Below are 27,058 nucleotides of genomic sequence, written 5' to 3'. Positions count from 1 at the left end.
TAGGGTCTCTGGTGCCCTAGGCTTGCCTTGAAGTCCTCTTTTGGGATAAACAAAGAGAGAGAATTGATTGGTCTGTTTTAGAGCCAGGCCAAAGAATGGCAATCTTTTCTTCCATCATATTTTGTTGTCTAGAACTTAGTCACAGGGGAAACTGTTTACCATCCTGTTTTCCCTGGAGGAGGAGACACTATGTGTGAACATAGAGTCATCCTGACGAACAGCATGTTGACTGAGCAGAGGAGGAAGTTATACAAACATGTTCCTTTTCCCTTCCCCTTCTCTCCCTCTCTCATGCTGATTGTAACTGGCCAAGCCCAAACCAGTGAAACCCAACTGATAACAGGATGGTAGCCTGGCTTTCCATGAGGCTAGACTTTCAAAATCAAGGAATGAGCATGGTGGTCTCATTCAGACTGGAGCACAAGAACTAATTTGTCTCTGATTAGCCCACTCCAGTGTTCTTGCCTGGAGAATCCCAGGGACGGGGGAGCCTGGTGGGCTGCCGTTTATGGGGTCACACAGAGTCGGATACGACTGAAGTGACTTAGCAGCAGCAGCCTATTGCCAGTTTCTCACTTGTTAAGAGCTTTTTCAAAGAACTTCTTCCTTCTCCTTATTAACTCTAAACTCACCAGAACACATAGACTGATAGAAGGTGTGTGTAGACCATTCCATATAAATATGTATACACATAGGTTCCCTCATTAATCTCTTCCATTTCCAAGACTAAGATAAATTGTTCAACTTGTCGACTCTGCACTTTTCAAAGTGGCTTCCATCAAAAGACCTAATGGTGGTTCACAAATATTTAAGCCTTTCCTATTCATCCAAATGAGTTTTTGAGATAGCTGAGCCAAACATCAAACTTCCTTCGTTTGTAGGGGAGAAATGGAGTCATAGAAGAGTTTAGATTTGTCCATGGTCACTTCCAGAAGTAAAATCATTATTGCCAGATATACCTAAGGCCTAAGAATCACCTCATTCCCCATATTAGGTCAGAATTTGCACTGAAATGCCTGTATAACTTCTGCAAAAATTAATGCATATTTGTGTTTTGTGTATTTTAAATATGCTTTTGAATCACTGCCACTAAAATTACAGGTCTTTTGTCAAAATTCAGAAGTGGTTGGTATGTGTATTTTAAAAGTTCACTCAAAGACAAGATTTTGAAAGCCACAAGGTCACGTCAGATGTCTGAACAAGTAGGTCCTCTTGGTTTGTGAATCTAGCTTCATAATGAGCCCATGTTCCTATGAAACAAGCCTAAACAACATGGCTGACCATTGAATGCAATATTTACAGAGTATCAGCAAGATGTGGTGTTCTTAGTGCAAATAGCTTATGTGGGAAGGCAATGATAAGCTAACCAAGTTAAGTGAAAAATGACTATTTAATGCACTGTATATAAAATTGTTAAGTAAAATGATAGACTTTTGAGTGGGCTTAAAGTGACATTTTTTGGGAGGGTTTATTGACCAGATGCAGGGAATCTGAGATCAATTAATTTTGCTTTGAAGTTTGTTCTTGATCCAGATCTTCAATAAGAAGGTAGTTTCCAAATCACTGGTCTGTGAACACTGCTTGTGATTAATTACCCTTTTATAATCTTAGGAATTCTGTTCTTTGCTATATTTTGAATAACTCAGACTCCACGGGGAGTTGTATTTTGGCTGGTATATTTGGAACTGCTAATAAACACCTACTTCCTGTTTTTCTTACTACTGTGTATAGCAAATTGTAAAATTACTTGAATTGCCATCTCTGTTTCTTGTGTGTTTAACTAGCCCTGATTTATGTTGTGGAATAATCTGCATCAAAGAGTCTTTGACAACACATTTCTCATAGCTTCAAAATGTAAGATACTGTATCTTACTATTGCAGTATAAACTTGAATGATGATAGGAGAAAGTATTCCATTTCATCAGCACAGAAAAATTGGAATTTTAGTATCTTGAGCCCCAGATAACTCTTGGAAAGAAGTTAGTGTATTTTTATTTCTTTACATATATTTTTGAGTTTAGTAGTTTGATTCTTTTAGGAAGATGTGATGGGGTAGAAAGCATTTTTCTATGTTTAAGGTGTAATTTTTCTTGCTACAGGCTAAACATAGTATTCAACCAATAATAAGTACTATTGTTTAATAGGATTCATCTCAGGTTTTTAGTTAGCAAAGTACTGTGGTTGCTTTTGTTGCTAATATTCACCTGACTGTCGCTAAGCTTGTGCTGTGAAAGCTGCAGATTTGTGTCAAAGTCCAAGAAGTTGCTGATTTGGGATAGATTAAAACTTCCTGTGAAAGACTGGATGCTTGGGGACAACTGACCCTGGGTCTAGCACTGGCCCCAGGAGAAGGTAACTGTCTTTGCTTTGCAAGTCTAGATAGTTGAGTGAATGATCAACAGATATTCATTCTCCTTTGCTGATAGAAAAGCAGAGAGAGTTAATGAGTTACTGGTGCCCTGGAACCTCTACTCTTTTTCTACTCTCCCACCAGGGCTCCACCCCATGTAGTGGCTCAGACGGTAAAGAATCCACCTGCAATGCAGATCTGATTTCAATCCCTGGTTGGGAAGATTTCCTAGAGAAGGGAATGGTAACCTACTCCAATATTCTTGCCTGGAGAATTGCATGGACAGAGGAGCCTGGTGCGCTATACAGTCCATGGGGTCGCAAAGAGTTGGACAAGACTGAGTGACTAACACACGCAGGTAGGAATGGAAATGTTGAAAATGATAGGAAATGTTACTCCAGAATAGCCTCTGAATTTGGCACTGCATCAGCCATGGGGTGATACCCTGAGACCTGGGCAACATGATGCCTGTTCCAGAATCCCTGCTTTAGAGGATGCTGCTCAGACCCTTCTCTGCTTTGCCCCTCACCAATGGGGGATGGTAACCTGGGAAGAGTATCCACCCAGAGCTCATGCCTTACTCCTCTATAATCTGGGTACCCAGGACCAAAGAGATCTTGTCCAGATGACCCGAGGACTTCTCCCCAGGCCTCGGAAGGCCTTGTTCCTCAACCATCTTCCTGAGGGGTGCTAAGTTTATATATGTGCTGGAAGAGAGTTTGGACCTGAGAGATGTGGTGTCCACACAGGCACCCCAGGCCCTCCCAGTGCAGGATGGAGCTGCTGACGGCAACAAAGGGGCAGGCAAATAAGTGAAGCCTCCATTTATTATTTTTTTTGTCATGGCTGGGAGATGTTAGGAGCAGGCCTGCTGTGCAGGGCAAAAGGGAAGATGGAGCTTCAAAACCTTCATGGTGCTTCGCAAGGTTTTTTCCTTCCTTCCTTTACCTTCTTTTAAGTCTCTTAACATTTTCACATGACATCTCCCCTTGCTGCAGTTGACTTCCCAAACTATCCTTCTAACCTCCAGGATCCCACCTTCAGTTGCCATCTTGATTTCTCTGCCTAGAGGTCCCATCAGCACCTTGAATGCAGCATGTTTATTTTTTTTTTATTTTTTATTTTTTTTTAGTTTTTTATTTTTTAAATTTTAAAATCTTTAATTCTTGCAGCATGTTTAAAACCAGAATCAAAATCACAATCTCCCATAATCAGCTGCAGCTTTTGAGATCTCCGCTTTGTCTAATCACACCAGATTCTATGATTATCCAGGCAGTTGTATTCAGAACCAGTTTTGACTTCCTGCTCTCCTCTACTGTCCTACTTTGTGTGTATGCTAAGTCACTCAGTCGTGTCTGACTGTGTGTGACCCTATGAGCAGTAACCCACCAGGTTCCTCTGTTCATGAGATTCTCCAGGCAAGAATACTAGAGTAGGTTGCCCTGTTCTCCTCCAAGGGACCTTCCTGACCCAGGAATTGAACCTATGTCTCTTATGTCTCCTGCATTGGCAGGTGGGTTCTTTACCATTAGTGCCACCTGGGAAGACCACTGTCCTCCTTTAATTGATTCAAAATTAATTAGCTAATTAATTCTCAACATGAGGCGAAACACCACTGTGCAAAGCCTTTAGTTCGCTTCCTCTCTCATTGCTGCACATTCCTAGAGTTTCATAGCTGCTTATCAGAAGGCGCTTTCCAGCTCCTCACCTCCTCCTGTTCTCTGTTCCACCCATCCTACACCTCCTGGCCCAGCTGCACTCATATCACTTCTCTGCCTAAGAGCCTTAAAAACTTGTGTTTGTTGATAAAATTTAGTAAAAACTCCCTAGCCAGTTATTGAATATATATTCCTGTTATCTCCAATCAGTTGGAGAAGGAAATGGCAACCCACTATTCTTCCTGGAGAATTCCATGGACAAAGGAGCCCAGCAGGCTACAGTCCATGGGGTTGCAAAGAGTTAGACACGACTGGGTGACTATCACTCACACTCCTATCAAATCATTATAGTCTGTTAACATCTTCCTAAAATAATATCAAGAAATCTATTTTAAATTCGCAATTCTGCTAGGTATTTTTTCTTTTCTCAATGCATTTTTTATTGTATAATATTTCACAACAGACAAGAACTGAGAATAATATGATGAACAGCATGCACCTGCTATTTAGCATTATCAGATCTCAACATTATGCTATATTTGTTTCAGACGTTTTTTTAATTTAAGAAATAAAACTTCGCTGATACTGTAAAGGTTCCCAGGTAGCCCAAACTCGTCTTCTTTTCCTCTTTCTCTATCAGAGACAATCTCTATTGTGAAGTTAGTCTTTATTACTACCATACATATGTTTGTACTACATACTTATATACTCAAAACTATATTATATTACTTTTATGGTTTGTAAACTTAATATAAAAGTTATAATTTAGCTATTATTTTTCTCTACCTATTGTTTTACAGCCTTAGTAATATTTATTTCATTTAATGACTATAAGTTATTCTACTTTATGAATATTCCACAATTATTGATCTGTTTCCCTTTGATGGGCATTTACTTATACTGTTTCCAATCCTTTGCTCTTATAAACAGTACACGCCTTGTTGTATGTGCTCCTCACACCTAAGTGTGAGAGTTTCTCTAGGGTTTATACCTAAAAGTGGACTTCCAGGGTTATCAATGTTTCTATCGTTACTTACTAAAGTTCCCTGTCAATTGCACCCATTTATTAATACTTTCCCACTGGTGTGTGTGTGTGTGGGGGTTCGGGGGTTCTTGCTTCTCCATAGTCCTGCTTGCAGTTGTGATCATTAGACTTTAAATTTCATGAATAAAGTTTGTGGATTGGATCTCATTGCTTTAAATGACATTTCTCTGATTTTCAGTCAAGAAGACTTTGTTATTAATAGATAAGACACAGTATAAGCATGATAGAACCATGAAAGACCCATATATCCATGCAGTCTAAAAAATAAAGACCTCCGTCTAACAAGAGAGACCATAGAGTTAAAAGACAAGACCTACGCAGGAAGACTGGACATGCAGTGCACATGACTGCTGTGAACTCAGCATCCAGAACGCCAAAGGGCTCCTGTAAACTTTAAAACAAGACAATTCAATGAAAAATGCACAAACGTTATGAGCTGGCAATACTCAACAGCAAGAATCTCACACATTTACTGAGATTCCTGGATCTCTATAAATGTTTGCGGGATATTGAACGAGTGGAATGAGTGACTGAAGCAGATTTCTGCAAATGTCAGTGTCTTCAGTGGATTCCTGGGACTCAGGCCCTGAGATGGGGGTTTGTGTAGGGGAGGTTTAATGGGAACTGGTCTCATGGGGAGATGAGGAAGACAGGATTGGACAGAGTGAGAGGGGCATCTGGGAACTTTGGAGGAGGCTGGTCTTTCACAGGTATCGTAAACTGAGGACTGGGCTTTCTTGTCCTGGCATGCATTGGTTACTGGTTAAGGCATCCCTGAGGCGAAGAAGTCACCATTGGTGGGGCAGATCGCTTTGGCAGAGGGGACGTCCAAGGGGAGACTCTGCTGTGAGCCATCAGTAGCTATGCTCCTGGCAGCCAGGGGAGTGAGGCGGGAGCTGGGTGGGGCACACTCTGGCGTCCACTTCATTCACTATGAAGACCCAGGGAGTTTGTCCAAGTACCTCTCATGATTCAGAATTCCTGCCTTGGAGTAAGAGAGCCCTGGGATGCATCCCAGATCCACTGCTAACCCAGATAGGTCATCTTGGGCAAGTTAACCAGTATCCGTTTCTCAGTCATGATTTTCTTTCCAGAAACACTGAGTAAAGTGTCTGAGAATACCTACCTTGAGGTTGCCCTGAGAGTTAAGTGGATGAATACTCACAAAGAGCATCACAGAGTTCCTGGCACACATTTAATGCTTGATAAACAGTGAGTATTATTTTTTTATTATTAATACTTGTGGGGAAGAGCCTGTGTTTCTTTTGCTCTGTCAGCGGAGTACAGCAAGAAACTCTCTTGGAATGTGCTTCCGTGGCTTTCTTAGATAAATGGAATACTCGTGAGGTTAGTGGGATTTACAGCAGGCTTGTTCTCTAGTCTAAGCCAGTAATGCCTTAGCTGTTTAATAAAACATTTCCTGGTTTCATATTTAAAACTTCACTGACTTCCTACTCCTCCAGGCCGATTGTTATTTTTCTCTCTTTTTTTCATGTGACTTAATTCTTATAACAAATGGAAACTTCTTCAGCAAGAGAAATTATTCAGATGCCCCATCTTCTCTTTGACTGTGGCGAGTAGCTTTGGACATTAGAAAATTCTTTCTCTGTTAGAACTGGGTAGAATCAAATACATTTTAGAGCCAGAAGGAATCATAGACCTTAAAGATTATCAAGGGTAATTTTTTTTTTTATAAGTAGTGGGAATCTACCTCCTTCTACCCCATGCTGCCCTTTTTATAAATGAAATCATACACAGCAGCCCATGATTTGGAGCAAGAGAACACAGACTGGCCACAGTTGCAGTGGACAAGGAGACTAGAGGACTCCCTATCTGCTCTTTGTAGTTCACCTTTGAATATAGCTGTCCCTGAGGTTCTCTCTTGGTTATAGTTAGTGTTTTGTTTTGTTTTTTTCCTTAAACTCACTGGTGTAATATAACAAATTCATTAAGATGAAGAAATGTCTGGTTTCTTCGTACTTCACTGGCTACTTCTTCTCTGTCTTCTTCACTGGCTCTTTCTCTTTTTCTACCTCTGGGACTCTTCCAGACCCTGTTCTTGGACCTTTCTTCTTTCTACAGTTGCATTTTTGATGATTCTTTTCAACCTCATGGCTTTCAACTCCATCTATATGCCATTGACTCCCAAATTTATATCTCCAGCCCAGGCCTTTCTCTTAAGCTCCAGACATATTTCCAGCTGCCTACTTGACACCTTTCTTGAATATCCAACAGCTCAAAATTAACATGTGCCAAACAACTCCCAGCTCCCCTGGCTCTTATTTAATCGTATCTCTGTCCTTTCAGTTGCTCCATCCCCCAGATCTTAAGAGTGATCTGTTCTTTCCCTAACTGTCCACATCTAATCCATCAGGAAATCCTGAGATCTCCACTTTTAAAATATATTTGAATCAGATCACTCCTTCATTGCTATTAACTTGTCTCATACCATCATTATTTCTCATTTGGATTTTGAAATAATGTGGACTCTGAATTGAGGTGGGGGGCACAATATAATTTATCATCCAAACTAGGACACTTTGAAGACCCAGAGGGGAGGGCCATGAATAAAATAGTATTGCAACACATAGCCCAAGACTGCTGTGGGCAAATAGGAGGTACAGTTTTCTTCCTTAACTCTTGCCTCTACCCTTGCTACCTTGAAGTCTAATACTCATATATCAGCCAGGGTGTCCCTGTTCAAATCCAGCTTTAGACCAGATCATATTTGAACTCCTCCACTGGGCTTCATTTCCCTCAAAATGAAAGCCAACCTCCTTCCAACGTTCTATTCTATCTGCTCTTCCATAGCCGTCCAACCATACTTCCTGTAGCTCTCTTCCCGTCTCTCCCTCCAGCAATCTCTTTGCTGTTTTTCAATCATGTCAAGCTTGCACCCACTTCAGAACCTTTGTATGGGCTGTTCCTCAGTCTGAAATGCTGTTCCTCTAGGTATTTGCATATCTCTCATCTCCTTCGATTGTTGTCACTTGGTCATGTAGACTTACGCTTACCATGTTATTTTAAATTATAACCACCCCCTTCTACTCCCCATTCCCTTTTGCTTTATTATTTTCAAAATATTCCTCTAATATTTTATATAATTTACTTATTATATTTATTTTCTGTTTCTGGTCAATAGATTGTAAGCTCCATGTGGACAGGGAATCATTTTATTTTATTTTTTACTTAGTTTCTGCTGTACCTCCTGAGCCTTGAACAGCACCTGGCACATAATTGAAACTCAGAAGGTATTTGTTGATAACTGAGAGAAGGAGCCAAAAGTTTCAAAAGGTTCAGTCACTAGACAAACTTGTAGAAAGTCTGAATCTAGAGCCAGCATCTCTGACTTCCCAACTCAAGGGGTTTGGGTGGGATTGTAGAGCCATAATGTGCAGTGAGGTAGCTGACCAAAGTATTGTTCAGCTGAGCTCCGCTCTCACTGGCCATTTTGTCTTGTTTGGATCTGGATGTCATTTCTGACATCTGGATACAAAAAATGACGTTGGATGTGGATTAGAGAAATTCAGGAAGAACTAATTCTTAGTAGAAGTAAGTCTTAGATTTGAGAGCAGTGATGCGAAAACAAATGAAATCCTATTCAGAGGATGATCTGAGAAGGGTTTCTGCCTCAATCCTATTGAATGAGAGATTAAGATAGCACTTTTTGTGTTGACTGCCTCTGAAAACGTAGTTCTAAGAAATTGGCTCTGTTTGGGGAGGAGAATGTGAGCCTGGGGGCTGGGTTCTGTGCCTGCTTGGAAATCTTGGGCTCTCTGTAGTTATACTTCCACCTCCTGTTTCTTTGAAAATATAAATCTTGCCTTCTTGAAAATAGTAGGGTGATGAGTGAGTCAAATTTTCAGTATTAATATGAGAATTGCTGCTGGTAATGTGTGACTTCTTCCATTTCTTAGGCCTGAAATGTCCTCCCCACATTCTTTCCTAAGGTCCTTCCAAATAAGAATCCAAGGTTTAATTTTTTCCCATAGTTTGAAATATTTACATATTGCTTTGTATGGTATATGCTGTTTTCAAAATGTTATTTAACTGTTTTTGTGAAAGGCTTGTCTTGTATCTCCAGTTAAATTTAAAGTCTTCTGCAGGTAGAGGATGGGTGCTTGTGTGCTTTTTTTTTTTTTTAAGTTTCTCTTAAAGTTATTTATCTCATAACTGCTGATGAAGGGAATGAGGAGACCATGATTCCACTTTCAGTTTAGACTTGACTACCTATATAATCTCTTATATTATATAAGAGATATAAAATTCAGTTTTCTCCTTTGTAAAATGGAAATAATAGTAATAATAATAATAAATGTCAGTTTTATTGGGGTTTCCCTGGTGGCTCAGATGGTAAAGAATCCACCTGCCAATGCAAGAGACAAGGGTTCGATCCCTAGGTTGGGAAGATTCCCCTGGGGAAAGAAATGGCAACCCACTCCAGTATTCTTGCCTAGGAAGTCCCATGGACAGAGGAGCCTGGCAGACTACAGTCCATGGGGTCACAAACAGTCAGGCATGACTTAGGGACTAAATAACAACAACAACAGCAATCTATTGGGTTGCCTTTCCTGGACACTCACTTTTGGGCATGAGTGAGTGTCCACTGCCTGCCCACTTCTATCTGTGCTTAGTCGCTCTGTTGTGTCCAGCTCTTTGTGACCACATGGCCTGTAGTTCTCCAGGCTCCTCTGTCCATGGGGATTCACCAAGCAAGAATACTGGAGTGGGTTGCCATGCTTTCTCCTCCAGGGGGTCTTCCCAACCCAGGAATCAAACTGGGGTCTCCTGCATTACAGGTGGATTCTTTACCAGCTAAGTTATCGGGCAAGCCCACTTCTATCTGCGAGGCTGTAATGGCTGGGCTCTTATAAGCCACATGTGAGTAACATGACACAGTCTCCCTACCCGAGGTGATTGACAAAGGATGCCTGGGCCCCTGACCAAGGAGGCCCTCTAAATACTTGCAGTAAAGACCACAAAATTCCAGTTTCATCTGGCCATTCTTTTAAACAAAGAAGAGACAAACTCAGAAAGTTTTAGTTGGTGACATTTTTTTCAACCACGCAGTTGAATCATAGAGAAAGCACTGTTGCAGTTAGAATACAGACAAAAGAGAGGATTTGGGGGGTTTCCTGGACTAGAGCTTCCCACTTCCTCATTCTTGGGGCCCAGTTACATTCCTGCCCTGAGCTCAGTAAGATACTTTGGTATCCACATAATCAATTATTATTATCTGCTTTATTTAGCTTGAGTTGGTTTCTGTTACAACCAGAAGCAATGCTGATTAATGTATGATATTTGAAAATGATTTGCAAATCACATATAATAGATTGCTCTTCCCTTGTGGCTCAGCTGGTAAAGAATCCACCTGCAATGCATGAGACCTGGGTTTGATCCCTGGGTTGGAAGATTCCCTGGAGAATGGAAAGGCTACCCACTCCAGTATTCTGGCTTGGGGAATTCCATGGACTTTGTAGTACATGGGGTTGCAAAGAGTCAGACACGACTGAGTGACTTTTACTTTATAATAGATAATTACCAAGTAACTTTTTTTTTCTAAAAAAATATTTTGGCTGTGCCTCATGGCATGAGGGATCTTAGTTCCCTGATCAGGGATCAAACCCATGCCCCTGCAGTGGAAGTACAGAGTCCTAACCACTGGACTGCTGATGAAGTCCCTGAGTAGCTTCTTCTTTTTGATGGTGTTCCATAGTCTCCTCTTACACTTGAGCCCTAATGGCAGCAGAAATATGTTAAGCTTCTGAGGTGAATCAACACCATTACCTCCTCTTCTACCCCCAGTATGCACAGAGGCGTCCTTTGTTACCAGCAGTGACCATATATCCAGTGTACTATATCAAGCTGATACAGCTGTTTTCTGGGCAAGAAAGGAACTAAGCCTTTTGTGGTAGCAAGCTTAGATTGAATCAGGGAAGTAAGAAGGCATAGACCCTGAAATGACTGCTTCAACACAAAGTTTCCTAGAGAAATAATTTTTTTTTTCCCGTGAGGGTGCTGGCACACTAGTGGTCTAGAGACCAGTGAAGCCATGTGATACTATTTCATAGCATTGCTTTCAGAATCATTCGAGGCCAGAACGTGCAGGGATCCAGGACTGTGCCTCACATGTAACACTGGTATGAGGTCCCTTTTGGTTTTGCTCATGATACTTTTTAACGTGACCTCAAGCCAAGATAAAATGAGATAGATGTGCTGCAGGGTTGGATGCAAAGATTTGTAAGTTGAGCTCTTTTCCTTTAATTTCATATTCAACTTTTAAAAACTTTAAAAGAGATTCAAACACAAAGGATGCATTCAAGTTTTCTACCCTTGTAGGAAAGTTGAAAATACGTGTATACCAGTATCCTGGCTGTTTGCTAGCTACAGTTGAGAGCACCAGAACCTTTCTCTACACTTCCCACATGAAGTCAGTAAATGAGGTTAATTGCAGGCACCCATATTGGAAATAATTTTGGAATCAGAAAATGGTGAACAACCTTGTCCTTCATGAGGAAGGTGTAGCTCTGTGTGGCAAATGTCACAGCTGGCATGACATGCCAAGGAAGATGCTATTTCTCTGTCACCTATTCTTTTAGGTGAAAACTCAAGTGTCTTGTTGACAGCTGACTAGATCTGTCTCCCATCACTGGGAAATGGGAGGAGGGTCTTGAACATACCTCCTTGAATACTGTGTTGTTTTTCTTTTTAAGATTTTTTTTTGTGTGTGTGAAGCATTTTGAAAGTCTTCATTGAGTTTGTTACAGTATTGCTTCTGCTTTATTGTTTGTTTTTTTGGCCTAGAGGCATGTGGGATCTTAGCTACCCTACCAGCGATTGAACCCGCACTCCTTGCATTGAAAGATGAAGTCTTAACTACTGGACCACCAAGGAAGTCCCACTGTGGTTGTTTCTAGAATGTGGCAGAAATGGATATGCCTGAAAAATGGGTGGTAGAGTAACACGATTTAAGCCATCTCCTGCTGAGAGGTGGCCAGCTAGCAAACCAACAGGGTGGCCAAGCAGAATCCTGGTCAGAGTTGAATTGAGTGACCCAGATGAGAACCACCAGGATTCCCTTAGCTGCCAGTTTACTGTGTGAGCATCCTGCCATTCCTAATGGGGTTTGCAGAGGAAACTTGTCCTCTCCAAGTTTACTCTCACCCCTCCCCCAGACTCACTGATTTTAATAGCTTTAAAATATTCTGGAAAATAAATGACCAAAGGATTTTTCTCTCCCCAGAGTTCTCTGCTAGGGCATGTTCTCTTTTACATTTTTGTTATTAATTTTCATTCTATAAGAGTTTGGTGACATGCCAATTTGGAAACACCCAACAAAAAGATTTATGGCATTGCAAATTATACACAATTAAATTGCAATTCAATGACTTAAGAATGTTCTAAACCTAAAAAATTATATTCTTTGGTTGATCTGCACATAAAACAAAGAGCAGAAGGGCACAATGTTAGTGGTCCACATACAGTATTGAATCCCAAGGTAAGTTGTAATGCTCTCGTGTTGATTTCTTTGTACTATGTTAGTTGCTCAGACATCTCCATCTCTTTGTGACCCAATGGACTGTAGCCTGTGAGGCTGCCCTGTCCATGGAATTCTCTATCCTGGAGTGGGTAGCTATTTCCTTCTCCAGGGGATCTTCCTGTCCCAGGGATTGAACCTGAGTCTCCTGCATTGCAGGTGGACTCTGTACCATCTGAGCCAATAGGAAAATTTCTTTGTGGGGGAATGAGTATTACACACTTCAAGGAGTACACACTTGGAATTAGATTTGGGTGTGGATCCTGGCTCTACCACAGCAAGTGCGTCATGTTGGGCAACTTAAATAACCTCTTAAAACCTCAGTTTCTTTTTTGGTAAATTGAGAGTAAAAACCCACCTTACAAAGTTGTTATGAGAATGAAATAAAATACTAAAGGGCCGGAGTCGCTCTAAGCCAAGTGAGCAGACTGCTTGGTGCCTTACGCCCACTCCCACCTGTCCTGAGGTTACATTTGCAACTAGCACATACTACATTGTTTTGATGCCTTCCCCCCATTATTTAGTTCTTAATTGATATTTTCTTTAGAGGAGGCATGACAAAACAAGGACAACAGAACCAGACGAAAACAATCCCTTAAGAATAAGTTGATTAATTACTGCTGATTATTCATTATGAATTCATAACTCATAATGTTGGGGCTTCCCAGGTAGCGCTAGTGGTAAAGAATCCATCTGGCAATTCAGGAGATGCAAGAGTCACAGTTTTGATCCCTGGCTCAGGAACATCGTCTGAAGTAGCAAATGGTGATCTACTCCAGTATTCTTGCCTGGAAAATTCCATGGACAGAGGAGCCTGGTGGGAAGAGTAGGACTAAGTGACTGAAAGCCAAAGCCAAGCCGCTTTTATAACATTGATTGTGACACTTGACACTGGTAGATAAGGTTTCTGATTAATTGGTTGTTTGCTAAATACTTTAAAATTTCAATCTTTCCTTTAAAGGGAGCAACCACCATTGCCAAGCAAAGAATTAAAACTTCCTTAGAAAAATGTCACTGTGTATGGAAGGGTTCCATGGTTTGTTCCAGAGAATGGACAGAAGTTGAAAATCATAGAGAAGGTAATTGCAACGCAATTTAAAGAGCTGTTTACTAACGTCTTGGAATTTCAGGACCATGTTCCATTCTGGACAAGAATTGCAAAGGCCTGGCTTTGTCTTAGGTGAATGTAAGATGTGAAGGATGTGGATATAAAATAAGTGGATCATGTGCTACCTCTGCTTGTGAATCAAGAAGTGAGCATTCAAAATTTAACTGCTTGTCAGATCAGTTAGCCAGGATCCAAGAAAAAGTTTCCTAAAAAAATTGTCTGGGCTCTTCTGCTGAGTGTTTTTTATGAGCAACCCCAGATAATTTACTCAGGGCCCTGCTGGGTGACCACCTGGGCATCTAGCCTAGGTGGCAAGTGTGGGCCAATTTTAGGACATTCTCTATTTGCCATCAGATGGATTTTAGGGACCCAGTGGAGTCTCACCCTAGAAGTATCCCTGTCTCTAAGACTGAGGGGGTAGAATGGAGGGAGGGGAAAGGAAAGGCTTACTGAACTGACTTTTCTGTTCATCTTTAATCTTCTACCTGTTGTAAAAGACTGGCTATTAATGAAAACTGACAGGCAGTCTCATTCAGTTTGGGAAGGAAATTTGAAATGCCAGAGACTTTGGAAAGTTGTATGTCTATTAACTTGGACTTGCTTAGAACCATCAAGAGAGGTAGTAGAAGTTTCTGTCCTTGGAGAGATTTTATGAAGGACTGATGCAGAAGGTGTGAGGGTGGGCAGGCCAATTCTATGTTATTTTACAATTTGGGGAAGCTATGATAATTTTTAAGACAAGGTGGAATGAATTCTGGTTTTAGGAGAAGGGAAGTTTTGGCCTAGAAGGTTTTACCATGTGATTCTGTTGTAGAACCTCTTCTTGGCATAGCTGTTAAAATGTCAATCCAACCTCTGGTTGAAATCTATATACTTTCTCTAGTGCTACTTTCACAAAGTGGTTGATCAGAACCCTTACCTTCCAGCCTCATGTTTAGCTGCTCAGAAGGAAGCTGAAGAAACACCTTGGATTTAATCATGGCAAATGATGTGTTTACCTCAGAACATTTTAAGTTAATGAAAAACCTGGAAAATATCAATTTAGTCATAATGCAAAGTCCAGAAAGCAGTAAATAATTCTAGCACATTCCTCTGTCCGTGAAACACAAAACTAGCTTTGTCTTATTTTTTCTATCTAAACCTATTTTCTGTTTTAAATCTCAGTGGGATATATTTTCAGCTTTGAAAGGCTCATTAAATCACTGATCCCTAAATTAGGTTCTTTCCAATGGGTTTGAAAAACACAGGCACCCATAAGTTCGACTAATTCATACTGTCTTGAGTTGTCTGGGGGAACACATTCATGTTCAGACAGACAGACTTGGTCAAACTACTGAATCATTACAAGCAAAAACATTTTAGTTTATCAGTGTATATACCTGGAGGAATTTAAACTTATCAATATTGGTCTCAATCCATATTTATTTTGTGGTCTTCACTTTATGGTTGACAGATTAAACACTTCATTTGCATGCTTTAAAAGGTCTATAAAGAACAATTAATGCTCAAAGTATTGCTGCCTGGGGCATGGCTTGGGTGGAAGGAAGAAGTGTTTAGAGATCAGGTGGTAAGGTGTAGCTTCCTGAGACTGTATTGCAGGAGAGGTATAAGGAATCCACCCATTATTCAGCCATAACTTACTGAGTCCCTGCTATGTACCAAGACTTGTTTTCGTTGCTACAGATACCACTATCTACCTCATGGCCTAACGATTTTGTCCATTGCTCACACTTGTTAGGGAGAGCTTATAAGCGCTGTGTAAAGAGAAATATGAACAGAGAAGCCTGACAGGCTACAGTCCATGGAGTCTCAAAGAGTTGGACACACCCAAAGTGACTTGAGACGCACGTAAAGGGAAATAATGAAGTCAGATTATGGTATTGATTGAATTGGGACTGATCCTAGGACCATTCAAGCCGGGTCAGCCTAACCTTCTCTTATTTGTGGGCTCCTAGGAGTACGTCAAGGCTGTATATTGTCACCCTGCTTACTTAACGTCTGTGCAGGGTACATCATGAGAAATGCTGGGCTGGAAGAAGCACAAGCTGGAATCAAGACTGCTGGGAGAAATATCAATAACCTCAGATATGCAGGTGACACCACCCTTATGGCAGAAAGTGAAGAGGAACTAAAGAGCCTCTTGATGAAAGTGAAAGAGGAGAGTGAAAAAGTTGGCTTAAAGCTCAATATTCAGAAAACGAAGATCATGGCATGCGGTCCCATCACTTCATGGGAAATAGATGAGGAAACAGTGGAAACAGTGTCAGACTTTTATTTTTTTGGGCTCCAAAATCACTGCAGATGGTGACTGCAGCCATGAAATTAAAAGACTCTTACTCCTTGAAAGAAAAGTTATGACCAACCTAGATAGCATATTAAAAAGCAGAGACATTACTTTGCCAACAAAGTTCCGTCTAATCAAGGCTATGGTTTTGCCAGTGGTCATGTATGGATGTGAGAGTTGGACTATAAAGAAAGCTGAGTGCCGAAGAATTGATGCTTTTGAACTGTGATGTTGGAGAAGACTCTTGAGAGTCCCTTGGACTGCAAGGAGATCCAACCAGTCCATTCTGAAGGAGATCAGCCCTGGGATTTCTTTGGAAGGCATGATGCTAAAGCTGAAACTCCAGTACTTTGGCCACCTCATGCGAAAAGTTGACTCATTGGAAAAGACTCTGATGCTGGGAGGGATTTGGGGTAGGAGGAGAAGGGGACGACAGAGGATGAGATGGCTGGATGGCATCACCGACTCGATGGACTTGAGTCTGAGTGAACTCTGGGAGTTGGTGATGGACAGGGAGGCCTGGCGTGCTGCGATTCATGGGGTCACAAAGAGTCAGACACAACTGAGTGACTGAACTGAACTGAATTGAACTGCTGAGGGGTCAGTTTTCCAGGAAGCTATGTAGGCTTTGTGATCAAGAAGCCAGTGATTAGTCCTCAGATTGTAGGTTAATTTAAGAGCAATTTTTATGTGTTATGTCATAAATGCCTTAGCAGAAATTCAGATTAAGCTGGTAAAATAAAACTAACAGAAAAACTTATGTGACCAGGAGAATAAAATTCATTTTTATCCTATTGCATATTGTGTAAAAAGTTAGTGATTCAAAAATGGCTAGCATTATTGAGTTCTTACCATGTACCAAGAGCTGTACTAAGTATATATAAACCCTATATATGTATCCTGTCCTTTAATCTCATTGTCAGCCTTACAAGCTGCATAGTATTATCATCTCAGTTTTACTCTTAGGGAATTGAGGCTGAGAGAGGCTAACCAAGTTGTTCAGCATCATGTGGCTACTGGATGGGAGCTCCGGAAGGCAGTGGACTTGAATCATAGTCTCTGCTCAAAGCTCATGCTCTCACCTGGGCATGATCAACTTAATTTAGCTCCTGGTGTAAACCAACATCCACCACTCTTCCTGTCTCTCCAAGCCATTAATGGTCCTGGTATCTTCTCCAGCCAGAACCTGGGAATCACCTTGACCTCCTTTCTTCTCTTTGACTTTCCCCCTCACCCATCAGTCTTTGTCTTGATAGTTTTAATTCTTAGTATTTCTTGACTATGCCTACAGTCATCATTTTTAACTTGGACAACTACAGTAATTTCCTAACCAGCACCTCTCTCTTCCAATCCGCCTTTACAGCTGCCAACAACACTAAACAACAAAGATGTTCATGCTGCATCTCTGCTTAAAAACCCTCAGTGACTTTTTGACCCTCCACTCACTCTCTCTCAGTCTGTGCTTCAGAGACCTTGAACTAGTTGCAGTTGGCTGATTGGGCTGTTGCTTCTTTGCCTCCATCCTTTTCTCTATGACCAGGCTCCTCATGGTTTTCTGTTCAGGAAATTGGCTCTAATGTCTCCTCTGGGAGTCTTTCCTGGCCCTCCCAGACAGAGGTAGGTTCACTGCCTCTGACTGTACCTCATGTGTGTCTTTGTGATACAGTCATCACCACTTTGAGTTGCAATTTAATACCCACCTGTTTTCTCCCATGACATGGTGAATATTTCAAGACAGAGTAATGCAAACTATCAGATAGACAGTGTAATAGCAGAAGCTGTCCACAGCAAAAGGAGCACCAATAACAAGTATCATACAGTACCCTAAGGCCCACCATAAGTCCTGCTTAGGGTCATCAGAAGAGAGGCTTGTACATATAGGGATCCATGACCTGGGCACCAATTTTCCTGTTGTGATCAGCACATGTACCAAATGTTGGCCCTCTCAGCATGATCCCTCTATACTTCTCTACTGGAATGTACTCATTTAAAGTTCCCATTCATGGCGTCAACTATGCTGCTCCTTAAGTTTGCAGCAGAGTAGGTTTTGCCAGATCTATTGTCCATCCTTACTAGCTGGGCATAGTCCCTTTGCCCCTGCACTTGCAGAAATGTCATAGGAACATGGTCTGTTTTTGCCTCAAAATAATCTTAAATGACAAGAAAACCTATATCTATGTCCTTTGAAGTGGGAATGCAAGTATTCAGCCTATTGAGGATACATTTTTAACTTGAAAACAAAAGCATATGAGAAGGCTGCAGAGAGATGAGTGTCTAGGATACAGTACTGAACAGTAGGAGAGAGGCTGAGCTGAGAGTGAGGGAGAGGAGAATTTCATCTGGTTCCTGCCTATTGCCAGTTGTGTGATGCTGGACAGATTGTTTAATGTCTCTGAGCCTCACCCTCTGCATGTGTAAAATGGGATAGTATAAGACCCACATGAATGTATAACACTGCAAGTCACTTCAGAAACTTGGCATATGAGCAGAACTCAATTAATGGGGGTATTCTGTAACAAATGAATCTATTGTGTTGTTGTTTAGTCATTAAGTCCTGTCTGATTCTTTTGAGACCCCATGGACAGTAGCCTGCCAGGCTCCTCTGTCCATGGGATTTCCCAGGCAAGAATGGAGTAGGTTGCCATTTCCTTCTCCAGGGAATCTTCCTGACCCAGGGATCAAACCCCTGTCTCCTGTGTCAGCAGGCAGATTCTTTACCTCAGAGCCACCAGGGAAGACCAAGTGGACTTATAATAAATGAAACTACATTTTCTTATTTAAATTGCAGTCTGAATGATTGCCCTTGGTTAAGATAATCTCTCAACTGATAGATTTTTCACCAAGAGACCCTTAAATCAACCAAACAGCAGACTTGAACTGTAGTGAAGATTAATTCTGAACAAATGAATCCAAGTCTAATATGACCTTAAAGACAGGATTGACTACCTTTGCTGCAGCTACTCTAGGTCTGCCTTGAGGCCACTAATACTACATTTGCTCAGAGTCCAGACCAGGGAGGATTGGATCCCTACAAAATATCACCCCCATGGCAAAGAGTGCCATGATTAACCCAGCTCCTAGCACCAGGGGTCTTTTACTGGTCACAAGATTGAGCCTTTAGCAGCTGCTCCAGGAGCCAATGTCAACAGACCTGGAGAACTTATGTGTTGCTCTCTCAGAGGCTCTGACGTAACCACTTAGAGAACAAGACAGACATGATTATCAATTGGTCTTCAGATTTAAGGAGTACCCCTTATGGGGAAATAGAGCTCTGATTTTGACAACCTTCACTATAGCTCCCAAGGAAATCAGCATGGCTGTTCTTATTTTATAGGCAGAAAACCCAAGGCACCAAGGGATTAAATAATTTGTATTGGAATGAGATTTTACTAACTCCGTAGAAAATTGACCTAAAACTTAAACATGGATAAACCACATCCTTTATTTAAACAATATTTTATAGTCTATGATGAAAGAATACTTAGAGATGGAATTTCCAGATTGGCTATTCATGAACTTACAGAAAAATTATGCAACTTTCTATTCATTCAGCAAACATTTATTCAGTACATATCGAGTGGTGAGCACTGTGGTGGGTACTGGGGGGACAAGCTCATAGGAGACTATTACCTGCCCTCAAGGTAATCAGGAGGAGACACACATGTAAAGAAACAGAACAAAATGGTATAGACACTGTGCTCGTGACAAAAGTCTTTATGCATTACAGTAGGACACGTGTCTTGAACGATGACTCTGTTTGTTTTGCCCTGAGTAGGCTTGGCAACAGGAAGAATGCTACTAACCCGAAAAGAGTGGTGATCCTTGCCAAGTGTAAACCCACAAATTGGTGAATGTAATAGATGTCTAAGAGCTAGAAGTCATGAGTGCATGTGTACAGGGAATGTTATCATTTATGTTCAGGATCTGAATTGAGATGGTAATTATTTTCTAAATCCTAAAAAACTAGACTTTTGAGTCTCCTATAATTTGATTTTAAATAATAATTTCTTGCTCAAAGCTATCTTGCCAAAGTAGAGACTTACCATGGGAAAGGCCCAAAGAGGGAGTCCCAGGCCTTGCCGAAATTAAATACAGCTTTCAACTCACTTACGTGCTCTCTTCTTGAAACATTCCCTCGCGTTGACTTTGACAGTGTCCCATTTGCCTGCCTCCCCTCTAACTCACCAGCACCCCTTCCTACTTTCCTTTACTGACCCAGATGAATGACCCCATAAATCAGATTTATCTCCTCTTTGAACTAGACTTCGTCTCCAACCTATACTACCTGAGGTAGTAGATTCATGCTGATCTTCTGACTTCAAAATTAAAGTTTATTTATGCAAAATAATATATTCTATATTTAAATAATACAGAAAGAGGAAAATTCTCCATGATCAAGTTTAAGGTTAGGGGTGGAGTATAAGTCAGGGTTAAGGCAGATTCATTGCAAAATGTTGAATTATAAACTTCAAGCTCTGGGAGGGTACTTGTAATATGTAGATATAGTCATTTTATTTTAACTTCAGTTGATGCAGTACCCTGATGCTGGGAAAGATTGAAGGTGGGAAGAGAAGGGGACGACAGAGGATGAGATGGTTGGATGGCGTCACCGACTCAATGGATATGAGTTTAAGTAAACTCTGGGAGTTGGTGATGGACAGGGAGGCTTGGCATGCTACAGTCTGTGGGGTCCCAAAGAGTCAGACACAACTGAGTGACTGAACTGAATTGACTTGAACTAATGAAGGCTGCATTGTTTTTTGTCCTGCTGCTGCTGCTGCTAAGTCGCCTCAGTCGTGTCTGAATCTGTGTGACCCCATGGGAGGCAGCCCACCAGGCTCCCCTGTCCCTGGGATTCTTCAGGCAAGAACACTGGAGTGGGTTGCCGTTTCCTTCTCCAATGCGTGAAAGTGAAAAGTGAAAGTGAAGTCGCTCAGTCATGTCCGACTAGTAGCGACCCCATGGACTGAGGCCTACCAAGCTCCTCCGTCCATGAGATTTTCTAGGCAAGAGTACTGGAGTGGCTTGCCATTACCTTCTCCGCTTTTTTGTCCTACCTCCTACTTTTTCTCATGTTGGAGTTATCACAGGCCTTTTGGAGAACAGGCTAAAGAAAAGTTGAGTTAGAGATCCTTTTGTTTAGGTCAGAGAGTTATTTTTACATTATTAGCAGTTATATCCACGTAGAGCTGTTCAGCTAACTGATTTGGTGTAAATTATTTCTAGGTTCACTCCTGTCATCCATTCATCTATTGCTTTGAGTCACCAACATTGTGACACAAAAGTGTAAGCCCAGAGTTGGCATGGAAACAGGAGAATGAGCTATAGCTCCTAGCAGTGAAAGGATGTGGGTGGTGAAGAGGAAAACATGGTTTGAATACATGGAACCAGAAGCCAGTCTGTGGAAAATTCTTCTAGTCATCTAGCATGCACAATTGAAAGTGAATCATTTAGTTTTCATCAAAGCTTCATCAAAACAGAAGTTCTTTGTTGCCAGTAATGTATTTGAGACATTTAGAAATATTTTAAAAATCTCTCAAAAGGGAATTTTTATCAGAATTACTGTATTTGTGGGACATACATATGCAGTGGTACACAAAATTTACAGTACTGTATATCTTTGTGAAGTTACATGTTTTGTATATCTCAATATATCACTGAATTATGTGGATATATTGGGGAAATATTTACATTTCTAACTTACTTAAAATGAAACACTGACATCAGCAACAATTACATTGTTGTAATGTATCATTACAACAAGTTTTGTTGAAGAGTTATTAAGTTCTGTTCATTCAAAGAGCTTTTAAGATTGTTCATGGCACAAAAAAACCTTAAGATGCCCTGAAATTTTACACTCATATATGAAAGAAACTTGGTGGAAGTTTTCCTATATTTGACAACAAACCTAAGAATATATGTATTTTCTAGTAGCAAACTGTGATGCTAAACTATCAGTAACTATCAGCAACTTTTCTAAAGAGTCAGAAATTAAAAACAAATTTAGATCAGTGATGCTGGAAGAATTATTTTTCTGTTCTCTTTGTGTGTGCAACTCAGTTGTGTCTGACTCTTTGCGACCTCATGGACTGTATCCCACCTGTCTATAGCATTTTCCAGGCAAGAATACTGGTGTGGGTTGCCATTTCCTTCTCCAGGGGATCTTCCCAACCCAAGGATCGAGCTCATATCTTCTGTGTCTTCTGCATTGGCAGGCAGGTTCTTTACCACTGGTGCCACCTGGGAAGCCTGTTGTCTCTAAGGACTGATATTGCAAAGTCATTGGCATATGAAGGGATGATCAAGAAGTATATATTCAAAAAAGAGGAAGGAGTTCCGTAGAAGTCTGTTAAGTAGTTAAGAAAAAATGGTTATTTTTCTGCTTTTATTTTAATTTTGCCTTTGCAGCTTTCCCAAACTTGTAATTTGCTATATGTTTTTAACTCATTCTAAACAACACTAATTTTCATAACACATTTATTCTTTTTCCTTCATATGTAAGATGTAGGCCCAATAATACCCGAATCCAATGTTAGTAGGAATACTGCTTTTATGATTTTGAAAAGATGGTGATTTTACATGTTAACAAGGTGGTCTGACATCAAATGGCTGCATCAAAGTGTTGGGTCCAAATGCCCAGCTTTGAATCAAGCCCATCCCAGGGATGACAGAGCCTGGTGGGCTCCTGTCTATGGGGTCGCACAGAGTCGGACATGACTGGAGCGACTTAGCAGCAGCAGCAGCAGCAGCAGCAGCAGCAGCAGCAGCAGCAGCAGCATCCCAGGGTGGGGCTGAGCGCTGCTGGCTCAGGTCTCACACATGCAAATTAGGCCTTTGATGTCCTCTCCAAGTGAGGTTGTACCTATAATCACTGGGACATGCTGGACGAAAAGCAGATTTTCATCACACACCTTTATCCACAATCAGACCACATGCCCCGGGATGCACTTTGAATTGATACTAAAAAAGAATTATCTTGTGCCTAGTATAATTATAATGCATTGGATTTTTCTTCCTCATATAGACATTGATTTGTTAAATCTAAAACATTTAAAATGGGCCACAGTTTCTGCAACTTTGCCTTGACCTTGGGAAGGTTCTGCCACATACCTCTGATCTTGACTCTTGGGCTATGAAAGCTGTGCTGGACTTTTTTTTTCCCTTGGTGTCTGGCACATAGTAAGCCTTCAGATATTTTTTGCTTCCCTTCTTTCATTATTGTTTTTCTTGAGGTACTTTTTTTTCGGTCTGTCAGGTATGAGGAAATTTTTAAGAAAAGAAAACATATCTGACACATTCCAATTGTATTACCAAATGACTGCCTTTATTAAGCTGTCTAGGGTGACAGAGTCCAGCTCTATGACAGCATAGCACCTAGAAACTGTCTTTACAGCTGGTGTAATTTTTCATTGTTTCACACAGGACTGGAAGCAAACTAATTAACTATGACAATCAGAATGAATCATGCTTATCTAGATGAAGACCTACATTTAACTGAAAGATGATGTACTTGAACTCTAGTCCTCATCCTGTGGGCAAAATAATAGCAATTAATAATAATAGTATTGATAATAACACACAATGTCTCTGCTTTTGAATATGCTATCTAGGTTGGTCATAACTTTCCTTCCAAGGAGTAAGCGTTTTTTAATTTCATGGCTGCAATCACCATCTGCAGTGATTTTGAAGCCCCCCAAAATAAAGTCTGATGCTGTTTCCACTGTTTCCCCATCTATTTCCCATGTAGTGATGGGACTGCATGCCATGATCTTCGTTTTCTGAATGTTGAGCTTTAAGCCAAGTGTTTCACTCTCCTCTTTCACTTTCATCAAGAGGCTTTTTAGTTCCTCTTCACTTTCTGCCATAAGGGTGATATCATCTGCATATCTGAGGTTATTGATATTTCTCCCAGCAATCTTGATTCCAGCTTGTGTTTCTTCCAGTCCAGCGTTTCTCATGATGTACTCTGCATAGAAGTTAAATAAGCAGGGTGACTATATACAGCCTTGACATACTCCTTTTCCTAATCGGAACCAGTCTGTTGTTCCATGTCCAGTTCTAACTGTTGCTTCCTGATCTGCATACAGATTTCTCAAGAGGCAGGTCAGGTGGTCTGGTATTCCCATCTCTCTCAGAATTTTCCAGTTTATTGTGATCCACACAGTCAAAGGCTTTGGCATAGTCAATAAAGCAGAAATAGATGTTTTTCTGGAACTCTCTTGCTTTTTCCATGATCCAGCAGATGTTGGGAATTTGATCTACATTCATAACCTTGTGAAATTCTTTTAAGAACTTTAGACAATGGGTACGGCCTTTTACCCATGTCTTAGAGAGAACAGTGCTGTGTAGGAGGTTAAGAGCCTGTCCCAGCATATACCGGGCAATGAGTGGAGATCTACGACTGTATGGTTTCTGTGACTCTTGCATTTCTTATGGCATTTAGATTAATGCTATTCAAGGATAGCACTTGCTATGTTGATAGCCTCCTGCTCTCTCCTTAAACTCTAAGATGGAAGCCACTGTAGGAAAAACTTGGATGTTGTACAAAATTTTATCACTCCAGAAAGTCTGCGGTGGCCTCTGGGCATAAAAATAGAAGGAAAAGACAGAACAACTAAGAAAAGCAAGAAAGACCTTGGCATTTGGAAGGAAATGAAAGCAGGAGGGTGGTGAGCCACGGGAAGGTAGATAGGTAGGTAGGAATTACCGATGGCTTCCCCAAAGACTGTAAACACTTACATAGCATTGCATATGTGCCTGACGCTATTTTAACCTTCACATCAGTTCTGTGAAGTAAAACATTTTATTAATCACAGTTGGTAGATGGCACAGTTGAGGCACATGGAGCTTAAGCAGCTTGCTGGTTGAACTCAGGCATTCTCGCACCCGAGTCTGCTACCCTATGTGATGGAGTCAGTTTATTATGGAGCATCCATGTGGGATGTCTTGGATCGGTTGGGTTTAAAGCCTGAAATATAGACTTAAGGTTGGGATTGAATATACAGGTGTACCCGTGTCATGTAGGCTGAAATTAATGATTTTTCATCACTTTTTTGGGCTGTTTTACACCAGAAGATTTGAGGAGGATGTTGTTTCTGTTTGTGCTTTCGATTCAGATAAACGTCTCTCTGTGTTGTAGTACATGGTTTTAAAGTCTCCTGGTCTTCCATAGATTTCCTTGTGACCAGATGTATTGAAATCAAAATACCATTTCATTTATTTTATAAAAATTTTTTTAAAATTAAATTACTACTATTGTTGAGATAGTACTAACTACTGTAGTACTAATAGCAGTAAAATAGTATCAAAATACTGTAATTATTAATTATCATTTAAAAAGCATATGTAAAATAAAGCAAAATGCATATGGATTCCTAACAAACCCTTGTATAATATCAACATTTCTTTATCTAATCCTGGTTTTATTCATTTCTGAAGAGAATCTGTTCATCTTGTCTTGAGTTTTAGTAATTGTATATAAAAATGATTTACAGGTATATTCCTAATGTTAGTGTACCAAACCTTCATTGCTAGCCTAGTTTTAAAATTCTTGCTTTAACTCGGCAAAAAATACCAAACTTTATCACGAATTAAAAGGGAGGCATTAGTCTAATACTGCCAAAGCACCTTTAGTTTAGCATTGAACTAGAGCAGCATGACAGAGAAGGCAATGGCACCCCACTCCAGTACTCTTGCCTGGAAAATCCCAGGGACAGAGGAGCCTGGTGGGCTGCAGTCCATGGGGTCGCTAGGAGTCAGACACGACTGAACGACTTCACTTTCACTTTTCACTTTCATGCATTGGAGAAGGAAATGGCAGCCCACTCCAGTGTTCTTGCCTGGAGAATCCCAGGGATGGGGGAGCCTGGTGGGCTGCCGCCTATGGGGTCCCACAGAGTCAGACACGACTGAAACGACTTGGCAGCAGCAGCAGCAAAGCAGCATGAGCAGTAATGAACAAGAGGTGGTTTCAGCTCTGGGTGGGTTTACAGTCCAAGGAAGCATGGAGAGTGTAAACAACTGATCTTAAGACAGTATGTACAAGGCTTCAAGGGGCACAGATAAAAGGTGCTGGAATCAATGACCAGGGGAAATGACCAGAGAGGAAAACACATGTGGTCTATCCTACATTAGCCAGTGGGAAACACCATACTGATACCCAATTCTTAATTTGTGTAAATAACACCACAGTAGCTAATACAGTCACTTAGAATGATTATACATGGAACTTATGTTGTGTAAAGTGAAAGTGAAGTCGTTCAGTTGTGTCCGACTCTTTGCGACCCCACCCCACTGTAGCCCACCAGGCTTCTCCCTCCATGGGATTCTCCAGGCAAGAGTACTGGAGTGGGTTGCCATTTCCTTCTCCAGGGGATCTTCCCAACCCAGGGATTGAACCCGGGTCTCCCGCATTGGAGGCAGACGCTTTAACCTCTGAGCCACCAGGGAAGTGTGTGTAAAGTCATTATGTCGTGTAAAGTCATTCCTAAATTTACAAGGTAAATATAGCTGGAGTTTAAGGATTTGAATGAGATATGATGAAATTTCATCACTGTGCTAATTTTCCATTTTCCATCCTAATTATCTGAGTTCTTTATATTATCTCGGTTATTTCAACATATTTTCCTGTGTATATTCTGTTGTAGTTAAGTCCTTGTCCTTCAGATCTAAATAAGTCATTTCAAGTCATCCAGCTACAATTAGGCCTTGAATCTGACTCCTGGTTGGGAAGGATTAACTTAAATGGCTCGTGCCTCTCACTCTTCCCGTATTTTCTCTATTTTTATTTAATTGTGTGGTATCTACAGAAGTGCATGGAATTATATAATCTGTTAATTGCTTCTCATGAAGAAAATTAAAAGAAGGTAGTACTGCATCAGGTAAAATTATAAAATCCACTTATGGGGACAGAGACAATTTCTTTGCAGGTTAATTTTTAATTTTTTGTATTAAAATGGAATTATATGCTTAAATCGTTTACACTTTTGTCTATCAGCATGGAGTCTTGATTATGAATTCAAGCACTATGAATTTTGTGCTATTTTCCCAGCTCTCCTAACACAAGTAAAACGTTTG

At 40.8% G+C, this 27,058-nt stretch overlaps 1 protein-coding gene across 27 annotated transcripts in view; it reads left to right on the top strand.

Annotated features, from left to right (window-relative positions):
* Window positions 1-2,494: 2,494 nt before the first annotated feature.
* Window positions 2,495-27,058, top strand: part of LOC138443734 (uncharacterized) — a 434,643-nt gene continuing 410,079 nt past the window's right edge. For 13 of the 27 annotated variants that reach the window (XR_011258270.1, XR_011258269.1, XR_011258271.1 and 10 more), the window contains exons 1-3: window positions 2,501-2,708; window positions 6,148-6,265; window positions 13,552-13,669. The gene's annotated coding sequence lies outside the window, so the exon portion shown is untranslated. Of the gene's footprint in view, window positions 2,709-6,147; window positions 6,266-13,551; window positions 13,670-15,653; window positions 16,782-27,058 lie in introns of those variants that run through there. The other 14 variants (XR_011258279.1, XR_011258273.1, XR_011258280.1 and 11 more) reach the window with 4 other exon arrangements.

The sequence above is a fragment of the Ovis canadensis genome, chromosome 7 (genome assembly GCF_042477335.2).
Source record: "Ovis canadensis isolate MfBH-ARS-UI-01 breed Bighorn chromosome 7, ARS-UI_OviCan_v2, whole genome shotgun sequence".
Classification (NCBI taxonomy): domain Eukaryota; kingdom Metazoa; phylum Chordata; class Mammalia; order Artiodactyla; family Bovidae; genus Ovis; species Ovis canadensis.
Note: the sequence above shows the minus strand (reverse complement) of the source record. Positions and strands in the feature narration are given on the sequence as shown.